Below are 12,813 nucleotides of genomic sequence, written 5' to 3'. Positions count from 1 at the left end.
AACCAGATCATCTCTGCCTGCATAACCAAGATAACTGCTGGAAATGAGCCAATAGCCCCACCCTGTGGGTAAAATAGGAGTCTTCTAGAGATATGAGAACCCCAAGACTGAACAACATGTGGGAGTAGGAATAGACTCAGAATTCCAGGCTGAAAAACTAACACAAAAAATAATTCAGAATCAGTGTGTCTTGAAGGTGCTGACAGGAACACCAGTGGAAACCACCCCGGGTGGTTATCCGGATCTCTAGAAAAGATACTTCCTTCTGAAGTAAACTCGTAAGCAAAATAAAACAGAATTTAAAAAAATAGGACACTTAGCATCATGAAACACAGCTTACAGGACATGAGGAAAGAACAAGAATAGAACAACATGAAAGAGAGCTGACAATAAGTATGTTTACAGTGTTTAAAATATAAAGGAAGAAATGGCATCTGTAAAATAAAAACAGCAAGTTATGAAACAGGCTCTTAAAAGTCAAGTGTAAGTACAGTCATTAAATCTCTTTAGAAATCTAAGCAAATGGATTATACAAGACAAATCATGCTTGAAGATGAGTTAGAAGATGGAACAGAACATCTCTGTGACATGGAGGACAAAAATAAAGGAATGGAGGATATAAAACAGAAGTTAGGAATCATAAATGCTCTAGTATCTGCCTCAGAGAAATTCCAAAGACATAAATAAACAAACAGCAAATAAGCAATATGCTAAGATATAATGGTAGAGACTTTTCCAAAAATCTGAAGGTATAAATCCTCTGATAGAAAGCATTCACCAAAGGCTAAGAAGAATAAATAGAAATATGAGGGGAAAAGGTTTAAATAAAGCAAAAAAAAAATGTGAAAGATTAGTGTGTAATGCGGTTGAGAAAGTCAGTTGGGTCAGATTACAGAGGCTCTGGAAATCAGGATAAGGAGTTTTGACTGTATCTTGTAGGAAGTGAACACCATGAACAAATGCGTAGTGGAGTTGCTGCAAAAAAAAAAATGTAATGCATAGGACATGTGAAACAGGAATAATGCAGTGGTGTTTTCCATGAAAGAAAGAATTCTTATCCAAATTATTGTTTTATATCTTTACTATACTTCATGTTTCATATTTTATTTGTTTTAAATAGTCAAAAAGTATTTCCAAATACTCTGAAATGTTACTTTTAAGTATTATATTTATAAAGGCTGTGAAATTCTAAAGGTGTTAAAAAACAAAAAAATCAAAAATAATATAGACAAAAATCTTAAGGAGCCGTATAGTCTATATTCATAGACCAAAGCTTTTCAAATGAATAAAGCAGATAAAAATCTATTATTTTAATGATTTCCAGAAAGGAGGACACTCATTTCTTGTTTAACAACATGGTAGAGGGTCAAGTGCAGAGCCAAGGTCTGAGGAGATAGAGCTGATGAGCCAGTCCCTTTCCTGAAGGCAATTGCTGATTATCCAGTAGGGAGATAAACTAAATATCAATTAACACAAGACTGCGGGCAATGTGCTGTCAGAGGGGTACACATTCTTCATGACAGGAGCCCCAGAGGAGGACTTCTAACTAAACTACTGGAAGCTGGGGAGTCTTCTAAGATGTCATTATGCTGAAGCTGCAGCTGAGAAGTTGGTTTCACTAAACCAAAGGCCTTCTACACCTTCAGCACACTGCAAGCATGAGTTGTTGTTTATGGCTGAGGCACAAGGAACAAAAGGGAACATCCTGAAAAGGGGGCTGGAGAAAGGGAAGGGAAGGCCAAATCATGAAATGCTTTCTTGGGGCCATTCTTTAGAGTATAACTTTCTACAATTGGTGATAGGAAGTCAATAAATGCCCCAGAAGCCAACATCAGATTTGGATTTGTGTTCGAGAATGATCACTTTGGGAACCATGCGGAGGGTGGATGACAAAGGGACGAGACCAGAGGCAGCGAGACAGACCCCCAGGGAAGAAAAATACAACGATCCAAGCAGGAAATGATGAAAGCCTCAGCCTAAGGCTTTTTAACATTGGAGATGGAAAGGCAACTTTTTGTTTTTGTGGTGCAGAATTTTTTCTCCAATGAAATCTTATGTGAAACATTACAATATAAAATCAGTAACTGCAGAGCTGATGGAGGGAGAGGTGGAAGACGTGAGTCACTCTGCTCTGCACCAGCTCCTGGCATCCTGCAGCAGCCCCTGAGACCCCCCTAAGAAACACAGTTTGACAACCCCTGGACCAAAGAGATATATTTAAGATGTAGAATCAATGCTTCCACCCATTTTATTTAATAAACCCTTGTGGTGTCTAATAATCTGTAGTGTCAAGCTGTTCTTCGCTATCTAAAGTAAATCTCTGCAAGAGTTCATAAGAAGGCTTGTCTTATTTCTTTGGATGTCAAATAAATATTGCACTCGATAAATCTCTCAGTGTGTCTCTAGCCTCTGCAAGCATACATCAAAACCCAGTTAATTATAGACTTGTGGAAGCTGACCTTCTGACCCTCCATTTCTTGAATCCATCTGGGTGCGATGACTCTGGATCCAGACTGCACGAGCAATTCAACTTTTTAAACTCTCACCTAATCTTATTATACATTCTCTCCTTTGGGAGACTCATTCACCTACATGTTTTCAACCTCTGCCTATAACTGGGTGATGATGTCCAAATATCAATAGCTAGGCCTGACTCTATTTTGCACTCCTGACTTGCAGTTCCTAGTGGACATGTTTTTGGGGTTTTTGTTGTTGCTGTTGTTGTGGTTTTGTTTTGGTTTGTTTTGTTTTCGAGACAGAGCCTCGCTCTGTCGCCCAGGCTGGAGTGCAGCGGCATGATCTCAGCTCACTGCAACCTCCGCCTCCTGGGTTCAAGTGATTCTCCTGCCTCAGCCTCCCAAGTAGCTGGGACTACATGCATATGCCACCACGCCTGGCTAATTTTTTAATTTTAATACAGACGGGGTTTTACTGTGTTAGCCAGGATAGTCTAGATCTCCTGACCTCATGATCCGCCTGCCTTGGCCTCCTAAAGTGCTGGGATTACAGGCATGAAGCCACTGCGACCGGCCGTGGACATGTTTAATTAGGCTTCGCAGATAGCAGTGCTGGTCAAGATGAGCCTTATCTCTACCCCACACCTACTCTCTGCCAGTTTTGCTCACTGAGTATGCTGCCACCAGTGAGTACCCAGCAATCACCTTATGCCACTCCTCTCTCACCCCCACCAAATTGCCTCAGTCTCTGTGGCCTGACGTTTCTGCCATCTTAAAACCACTCAAAGCTGATGGTCTCCTCTCCTGCCTCCTGTGGCTTCCATCTAGCTACCTGAAATTACCATGGCAGAGACTGCAGTACTCACCAAGCACCCATCTGCTTCCCCCCCACCCCGTCTTCCAGCCTCCTGTGGTTAGGCAAAGCTACGGAATTGGCTGTGACTACAAAAAGAAATGGCATGTGTTACTTCCATTGTGAAGCATAAAGGAGCCACTGCAAACCCTTGCAGTTGTCTCTCCCCTGATGTGGTGACTAAAAAGGTCGTGTGTTGGAGATAGTGCAGTCAAAAGATGGCAGAGTCTGGTCCATGAGTGACACTGTGGAACAGACCCACCCCACCTCCCGCTGTCTTCTGTAGGGCATCCAGAAAGAGTGAGAGATACCCTCCTGTTGTGCTAAGCCACTGAAATGTAAGCATTGTTTGTTACTGCATCATAACCTAGCTTATGCTGACTAACCTACTTACTGAGTTGTCTCCTCTTCTTCAAGACAGCCTTGCTTCAGTATGCTACACCACCTCAGACACCACAGTCTCTGCCATGGTAATGGAAGCCGCAGGAGGCAGGAGAGGAGACCGTCAACTTTGAGTGGTTTTAAGATGGCTGAAACGACATTTTATCATGTCACAAATACTTCATCACATGTCTTGCACAAAACTCTTCAGTAGCCCCTCATGTTAGGCAAACCATAAACCTGGAAGTCTCTTGCAGGTCTATGAAGGGCTTGTGATGGTCTGCCACAGCTTGCCTTACAGCCTCACCTCCCAATGGCCCTCAGAGCATCCCCAGCACTCTCTCCCCAGGCCCAACTGTCTGCACATCCTGTAGGGAGCCTGTTTACTCACTTCTAGGTCCCAAAGCAGGCTGTGGCCTGTCTGTAACATTCTCTCCATCTTCACTCTCCTCTGTGGGCAAACTCCTGTCCCTCACACAGGACTGCAAGTCTCATCTCAGGTACATTTTATTTTACTATTTTATTTTATTGTGGTAAAAACACTTAACATGAGACTTACCACTTAACAAATTTTTAAACGGACAATACAGTGTTGTTGACTCTAGGTACAATGTTGTACAGCAAATCTCTAGAGCTCATTCATCTTGCTTGACTGGAGCCTTATGCCTGTTGATTCATAACTCTCTATTCCCCCCTCCTGCTATTCCCTGGCAAACACCATTTCATTCTTTGATTCTATGAATCTGACTATTTTGGATACTTCATATAAGTGGAATAATGCAGTATTGGTCTTTCTGTGACTGGCTTATTTCACTTAGCTTGATGTCCTCCAGGTTCATCATGTCGTTGCATATTATAGAATGTCCTTCTTTTTTAAGGCTGATAATATTTCAATGTATATATTGCATATTCTGTATCTATTCATCTGTCAATGGACATTTAGGTTATTTCTACATCTTGACTATTGCGAATAGTGCTGCTGATATCTTTTTAAGATCCTGGTTTCAACTCTTTTAGATAAATATCCAGAAGTGGAATAGCTGAATCATATATATGGAAGTTCTATTTTTAATTTTTTGAGGAATCTTCATAGTATTTTCTGTAGCAGCTTCACTATTTTGCATTTCCACCAACAGTGTGCCAGCATTCCTATTTCTCCACATCCTCATCAGCACATTTTGTCTTTTTTTTTTTTTTTATGGTATCCATCTAGACAGGTGTGAAGTAAAATTTCATGGTGGTTTTTATTTGCATTTTCCAAATGATTTGTAACATTGAGCACTTTTTCTTATACTTGTTGGCCATTTGTATCTTCTTTGGAGAAATGTCTATTCAAAACCTTAGCTCATTTTTAAATCAGGTCATGTGGTTTTTTGCTATTGAATTATAGAAGTTCTTTATATATTTTGGAGATTAGTCCTTTATCAGATAGATGGTTCATGGATATTTCTTTCATTTCATCAACTGCCTTTTCACTCCGTTGATTGTTTCCTTTGCTGCACAGGAGCTTTTTAGTTTGATGTAGTCTCATGTTGTTTTTGTTTTTGTTGATAGTGTTTTTCATGTTATATCCATGAAGTCATTGCCAAGACAAAGTCATAAAGTTTTTCCCTATGTTTTTCTTGGAGTTTTACAGTTTTGGGTCTTAGGTTTAAGTTTCTAATATATTTGATTTGATTTTTTATATAATAGAAAGGTACAATTTCATTCTTTTGTGTGTTTCCCAGTACCATTTGTTGAAGAGAAAAGCCTTTCTCCGTTGTGTATTCTTGGCACCCTTGTCAAAGATCAGTTGACCATATATGTGTGAATTTATTTCTGGGTTCTCCATTCTGTTCCACTGGGCAGTATGTCCATCTTTATGATAGTATATACTCTTAATTACTGCAGCATTGTAATGTAATTTGAAATCGAGAAGTGTGAGGCCTCCAACTTTGTCCTTCTTTCTTGGGATTGCTTTAGCTATTGGTGGTCATCAGTGGTCCCATATGAGTTTTGAAATTGTTTTTTTCTTTTTCTGTGAAAACAGAAAATTGGGATTTTGATAGGTATTTCACTGAATCTGTAGATTGCTTTGGATATTTTTCAGATACATTTTTTTAATGTGGATGCCATTCCTGACTCCAATAGGCAGAGGTAACTCCACCTAAAACCAAACTCCACAGTATTCTGTACTGAGCTCTAGAACATATCACATGAAAAGTCTCATAGTTCCTTTTTTTCTTCTGTTCCCTTCATTCTTTACTCCCCTGTCTTTTTGTCTATTCCATTGTTACCACTAGCTTCCAGCAACACAAAATGCATCATAGTGAATACCACAGAAAGAAACAACTAACAAAACAAATTAAAGACAAAAAGCAACACTAAAGCTTTTACTAACTGCATTTTACAAAATAATTCAAAAGGTTGCATTCTTTTCTTTTCAACTCAACTTATTGAAAATAGGAAATGTGCTTCTTGTAGATACAACAGAGTAATTCCATGTATATTAAGATATTGAGTTCATTTCTTTTTAATGATTGAGTATAATTATACAGGAGAAAGGACCTGCAGGAAAAGAGGAATTAAGTTCAAGTCTAAATTTGTATCTGACTATCATTGCTACTGATGTGCAGGCAAAGCCCAAGCAATTACCATTCCCTACATCTAAAATTAACGTCTTCAAAATTTTCATAATGATGTTTTAAGCTTGATAGTGTGGAATATTACTGGCTTTATTTTAACTTGAATGCTTTCTATTTTCTTAATTATCATGATTGTTTTTATTAAAGAAAAAAACTTAGTTTAATAAAATAAATTAAATTTTGTTAAATTTTGATCCATTACAAAAATATTTTATACTTTTTAATGAATATGCATAGAAAGTGTCACGTAAAAATTTTAAGAAATGGATTAATTTTTTGTATTGTTTCTGATTAAATGATTATGGAAACTATAACAAAGAAATCAATTCTTCCTCTGCTTTAATTTTCTGACCAGGCACTTCTAGGAATTCTTATATAGGGATTCTGAAAGTTGATTGCTTTCAGATAGAAAATGGAAAAGTCTCTGAAACCAAATGACTTTATAACTTGAAAAATGTTTAAAGACTCAAAGAGCTGTGATTTTTAAAATTTCTTCTCTTGTTTGGCTCCAAAGCAAATGCATACAAAACTTCCAAAATCTAAAGAAACAGGGAAAAGACCAATTTAGAAATTAAAATTGGTCGATGTCCATTAATCAGTCTAGAAATGAGCTGATAAGTGATAGGACTAGTTAAAATTAAATCATATCAGAATATGTGGAAAATTCTAAATTTTACTGTGGGGATGAAGTGGGGCAGGAAGTAGACTCAAATGGTAAAGTTGCCCTTAATTATTAGTTCTGCAATCTAAATGTGTCTATTTATTTTTGTAGACATCTATTCTTTCATTAAGCAGAAATTTATTGATCATCTGTATTATATAAAACATTGCATTAGTTGTCAGTTTAAGTAACACCCAATCTAGTTCCAGCTTAAATGTATAGGAACTGATGAAACTTTACAAATGCTTAAATTTTTGAATACTTTGACTAAGATCATGCAAAAATATGTATATATATATTTTGCACTATATATATAGTGCAAAATATGTATATATATTTTTTGCACTATATATAGTGCAAAATATGTATATATATTTTGCACTATATATAGTGCAAAATATATATAGTGCAAAAAAGATATATATTTTTTATATATATATATATATACCAGTAAAAAAGCTATGATGCCCAGTGATTCTATTTGCTGGGTGGGCATGATATTCCTTGTCCTCCACGTCTCATCCATTGAACTGTAATTTACAAACCTTCTCATTAGCTTGGACCATTTTGGCAAGGATTTGATTTGGCAGCTTCACATACAGCCTTTTTCTGCCCTTGAAAATATAATAGAGCACTCTGTAGCCATAACGTTACCAGCTTTCACAACCCACATGAAATACGCGAGTACAAATGTAAACAAGGTGGAAGGAGCTGGAAGGGCAGGGGAGTGAGTATTGGGAAGAGCGTATCCCTGGGTTTCCTCTGTTGTTCAGAAGCGCAGGCACAGGAAAGAGCCTCAGGCAGTGTGGAGACGGAGGGAGGGTGCCAGTTGGCCTCACAGTTCAAGTGTGGAGTCAGAGGGCTCGTGGAGATCTACATCCTCTGGAATCCCACAGCTCATTATGCAGTCCCCTCACGTGGCTTTCCTTATGCTCTGTTTTCCTCATTTCAGTGTGGAGGAAACCAACGCTAAAAATGTGTGCTGCATATCACATAAACTTTATTTCTTCCTGATTTATGCTCTTTTCTCTCTGAGGAAGATGGAATGTGGCTTGGTTCTCTGATTCATTTCCCTTAAACTCTCTGTTCTCTGCCAGGTTAACCCCGGGAAGGGTCATGACAGGTGCAGCTACACTGGTTCATGTTATTCTGTACCTTGTCACCTTCATTTCCCTTTTGAGTTGTGTTTTGTTGGTTCCACTTTAAATTATGAAATGGATTGCTCCCTGGAGTGCATGACATCATTAACTTTTAATGGATGTGACATGGAAATTAAATGCTTTTAAACCCTTCTGAAACAGTAGTCAGACAGATCCGTTACCACACTGAATCCATTTCTAGTAAAACATTTAATTTAAAAATTTGTAGCAATGTGTCAGTAAATGGCAGGCTTCCAGCTAGTTCTTGTGGAAACCACACATTTTGGGGGATAAAAAATGTGTGGACAGTAATACAAGATGCTCTTGTCAACCTGATCATCCTCCAGTTGTATACAACATACTCACATCTGGTTCTGGAGGATAGAAAACGGTATCTCTTTTCCTTTTTCATAGCTCTAACATCTGGCTAAGTATCTAGGGTACAGTGGGTGCCTAGTAAATGTTGACTGTAAGAATGAACTACTAAATGATTGAACATATAAATTTGAATACTCACTTATAGATGACTGAAATGATAAAAGATTCTCTTTTTTCATATTCTCAAGGTAAGCACTGTAAAATGATAAAGTGTTTTCTTCTTCCAGAGAATGAGAACACACAGTTGAATATTTGCCATCTCTCTGGTCTCTCTGGATAAAACCTCCTCTGGCTACCTCTCTGATTTAATCTCCTGCTGCTTCCACCCCAACCCCTTAACAGTTCCAGGTCCCCCCACCTCTATCCTGTTCCCTGTAAATATGCCAAAGACTTTCACACCCAGAGCCTTTGTCCTCCAGTTCTCCTGTCTGGGATGCCCTTCCTTCACTATCCCCCTGCCATGCTTCCTGGCATCAATGAGGGCTCTGGTCAAGCGTAACCTCAAAGACGTCATCTTTAATCATCCTAATTAAAAAGCACACTTTTCCGATCCTCTTCTTGCCAGTACTGTTGCCATGTGACATCATATATATTTATTTGCTTATTTTCTGCCCTTCCGCTAGGGTATTCACACCATGAGAACAAGAACTTGTCTATTTTCTTCATTGTGTATCCTCCCTCAGTGTCCAGAAGAGTGCCCGTCAATAAATATTTGGAAAATGAATAAACAAATTTAGAACATATTTGGCTAGCAAGAGGTTTAATTGGAAGGTAGAGCCTATGGTGGAAAGAAAATTAGCTTGGGGTGAAAAGGATTCAGTTCTATAATGTCACTTACTAATGGAGACCTTGGACAAATTATTTGACTTCACTAAGTCTCAGCTTCCCCCTCAATAAAAAAGGCATAGTAGCCTCTGTGTTGAGAAAACATAAGGAAACAGCAGCTTCAGAAATGATCAAGACAGAAACAGACAGCTACATACATTGATCATGAAGCTAAGGAGCATGCAGCCATGATTAGCTGGGGTTGAAGAATACTAGGTTAGTTGAAGAGTGACATTTCTAAAAGTCTGTATCTTATCTACAGTTTGGAATCTATTTCTCAGTTTCCTTCAAAGCAATTAATCATTATAGCAAATTAATTCAAATTGTCAATGAAAATTTAAAAATTGCAAAGACATTCAGAAAACTTCAAAAGGTCCTTGATTTCACTTAGAAACAAGAATTGCAGGACAAATTTTTCCCTTGCTGTCTCCCCTGAATCCCTTCTCCAATTCTCCTACACCTTTCCATGTATTCTGGAGGGGTTTCCAGTCAAGGACTTCCTTTTTCCACTAAGAAACTGGCTTGTGACCCTGGTTGGCCAGCTGGCATCATTTAATCTGGGACTGATTTAATCACTGGCAAAAAAGCAGGTTTCTTTCCTTCCATGATGACTATGCATTCAGTTAGCCTTATTTTTCACCACACGGAAAGGACCAGTTTAACTAGAAATGATGCCAACACAGAGAAGTAGAGTTTAGAGACAAAGAGAGAAAACGTCCTGATAACATCTAAACGTGTCTGAAGTTAGCTCCTCTACATTTTATACCTGGACTTTTCAAGGAATGTGAACCAACAAATTATCTTGTCTTTAAGTAAGCTAGTTTGAATTGTAAGAGGTCTAACAAATATAGGAGGATATGGGGAAACAGGAGAGAACAAGACAGGACTTGATCCAAAACACAGAAGCAAGAGGGTGAAAAAAATGTTGCACTAATCCCTGCATTTCATAAAAGAAAAGTTTTTCACACCTACCTACTCATATCCCAAGTCCCTATTTTCATCAGATTCTTACCTCCAACCCTGGCCAGGGGAACCCCAGTAGTAGCTTGGGGCTGAAGAAATCCCAAATTTCACTAACAGGTAAGGAGTGATGCGGGGATAGAGGTTCCAGCACCATTACTAGTCAGCAAGAAGGGAGTCATGTTCCTGTCACCCAGCTTGGACTCTCTCTATATTTATACACAGAATCACAAATACCTAAACAGATGGGTTCTGAAATACTATTAGTACAAGTCAATTGGGCTCAACAAGCAAACAGGATACTTATAAGCAAACAATTGAAACACTTCATTCCTAAATTGAAGATTGTTGATAATTTTTACCAGTATAAACGTGTGTATGAGTGTGCACGTGTGTGTGTGTGTGTGTGTGATGTATATGATTATTCATTCTTAGTTACAAAAGAGTAACACTTTTCAAAGTGTGGTACAGGGAACCCTGGGGGCCCCTGACACACCTTCAGAGGGCCCATAACAATTCTAAGACATTATTTGCCTTTTTCACTCTCATTTTTAGGGAGGGATATTATCCATGCATTTTAATTGAGATAAAATATACATGACATAAAATTTACCATTTTATTCATTTTAATTGTACAGTTCAGTGGCATCAAGTACATTCACACTGCTGTATAGCCATGTGATTGATTTTTGATATCAGCTTTACTGAGGTACAATTTATATAGGCTAAAGTTGACCAACTTTAGGTATACGTCTGGTGAGTTTTGATCAATGTATGTAGCTGTGCAATCACCACAACGACCAAGGTATAGGATATTTCCATCACCCCCCAAAGTTCATTTGTGCCCTTTATAGGTAACCCCTTCTTTCCTGGCTGTGAGTATCCACAGACCTGCTTTTTCTCACTATACTTACACGCTTTCTAGAATTTCACATAAAAGAATTATACAGTACGTATCTTTTAGGTCTGGCTTCTTTCACTTAACAGAAATGAAATTTATCCATGTTGTTATGTGTACCAGTATTTTGTTCTTTTTTTGTTACTGAATAGTATTCCATTGTATGGATGTACCACAGTTTGTTTATCCATTTATCTTCTATAAGACATTTGAGTTGTTTCCAGTTTGTGGCTAGAATGAAGCTTCTGGAACAATTGTTGTATAAAAATATGCTTTCATTTATCTTGGATGAATACCTAGAAGATGGATGACTGGGGCATATGGTAAATATATGTTTGACTTTATAAAGAACTGCTAAACTGTATTCCAAAATAACTGTTCCATTTTGTATTTCCACCATCAATGTGTGAGAATTACATATGGTCTACATCCTTCTCAACACTAACTAGTTTTTTTAATTTTTTAATTAATTTATGTTTTTAATTGACACATAAGAATTGTACATATTCGTGGGGCACATATTGATGTTTTGATATATACAATGTTTAGTGATCAGATCAGGGCAATTAGCATATCCATCATCTCAAACATTTATCACTTCTTTGTGTTGGAAACATTTAATATTCTCTCTTCTAGCTACTTCTAAATATATATTATGGTTAATTATAGTCATTCCACAGTGCTATCAAACATTAAAACTTATTCCTTCTTTCTAGCTGTAATCTTGTATACTTTAACAACTCTCTTCTTATCTCCCCTTTTCCCCTACACTTCCCAGCTTCTAGTAACCTCTCTTCTACTTTTTACTTCCAAGAACTTTTTTTGTTGTTCCCATATAGAAATGAGATCATGTGATGTTTAACTTTCTGTTTCTGGCCTATTTCATTTAATGTGATGTCCTCCAGTTCCAGCCATGTTGCCATGCATGACAAGATTTTATTCTTTTTAAAGGCTGAATAGTATTCCATTGTGTATATACCCCATTTTCTTAATTTATTCATCTGTTGTTGGACACTTGGATTGACTTTATATCTTGGCCATTGCGAATAGTGCTACAATAAACATGATGGTGCAGAAGTCTTTTCAATATAATAATTGTCTTTCCTTTCGATAAGTACCCAGTTGTGGGCTTGCTGAATCATATAGTAGTCCTATTTTGATTTATTAGAAGAACCTCCATACTGTTCTCCGTAGTGGCTGTACTAGTTTACATTCCCACCAACAGTGTGTAAGAAATCCCTTTCCTCCACATCCTGGCTGGCATTTGTCATTTTTTGTCTTTTTGATAACAGTCATCTTACCTGGGATGAGATGATATCTCATCGTAGTTCTAGTTTTGTTTCCCTGATGATTAGTGATGTTGAATACTTTTTCATGTATGTGTTTGTCATTTGTCTATCTTCTTTTGAAAATTATCTACTCAGATAGTTTGCCCATGTTTTAATTGGAGGTTTTTTGTTTGCCGTTGAGATCTTTGAGTTTCTTGCATATTCTGAATTTCAATCTCCTGTGAGATGAATAGTTTGAAAAAATATTCTCCCATTCTGTTGGTTGTCTCTTCACTCTGTTGATTGTTTACTTTGCTGTGCAGAAGCTTTTTAGTTTGAGACAATTCCATTTGTTTACTTTTGCTTTTGT

At 37.6% G+C, this 12,813-nt stretch overlaps 1 protein-coding gene across 1 annotated transcript in view; it reads right to left on the bottom strand.

Annotated features, from left to right (window-relative positions):
- Positions 1 to 12,813, bottom strand: part of PDE7B (phosphodiesterase 7B) — a 686,767-nt gene that overhangs the window by 517,301 nt on the left and 156,653 nt on the right. Inside the window, exon 3 of the mRNA XM_063812658.1 lies at positions 3,704 to 3,839. The gene's annotated coding sequence lies outside the window, so the exon portion shown is untranslated. The remainder of the gene's footprint in view (positions 1 to 3,703; positions 3,840 to 12,813) is intronic.

Source organism: Pan troglodytes, chromosome 5, assembly GCF_028858775.2.
Source record: "Pan troglodytes isolate AG18354 chromosome 5, NHGRI_mPanTro3-v2.0_pri, whole genome shotgun sequence".
NCBI lineage: Eukaryota > Metazoa > Chordata > Mammalia > Primates > Hominidae > Pan > Pan troglodytes.
The sequence above is the reverse complement of the archived record's forward strand: the minus strand, read 5'-3'. Positions and strand labels throughout refer to the sequence as shown.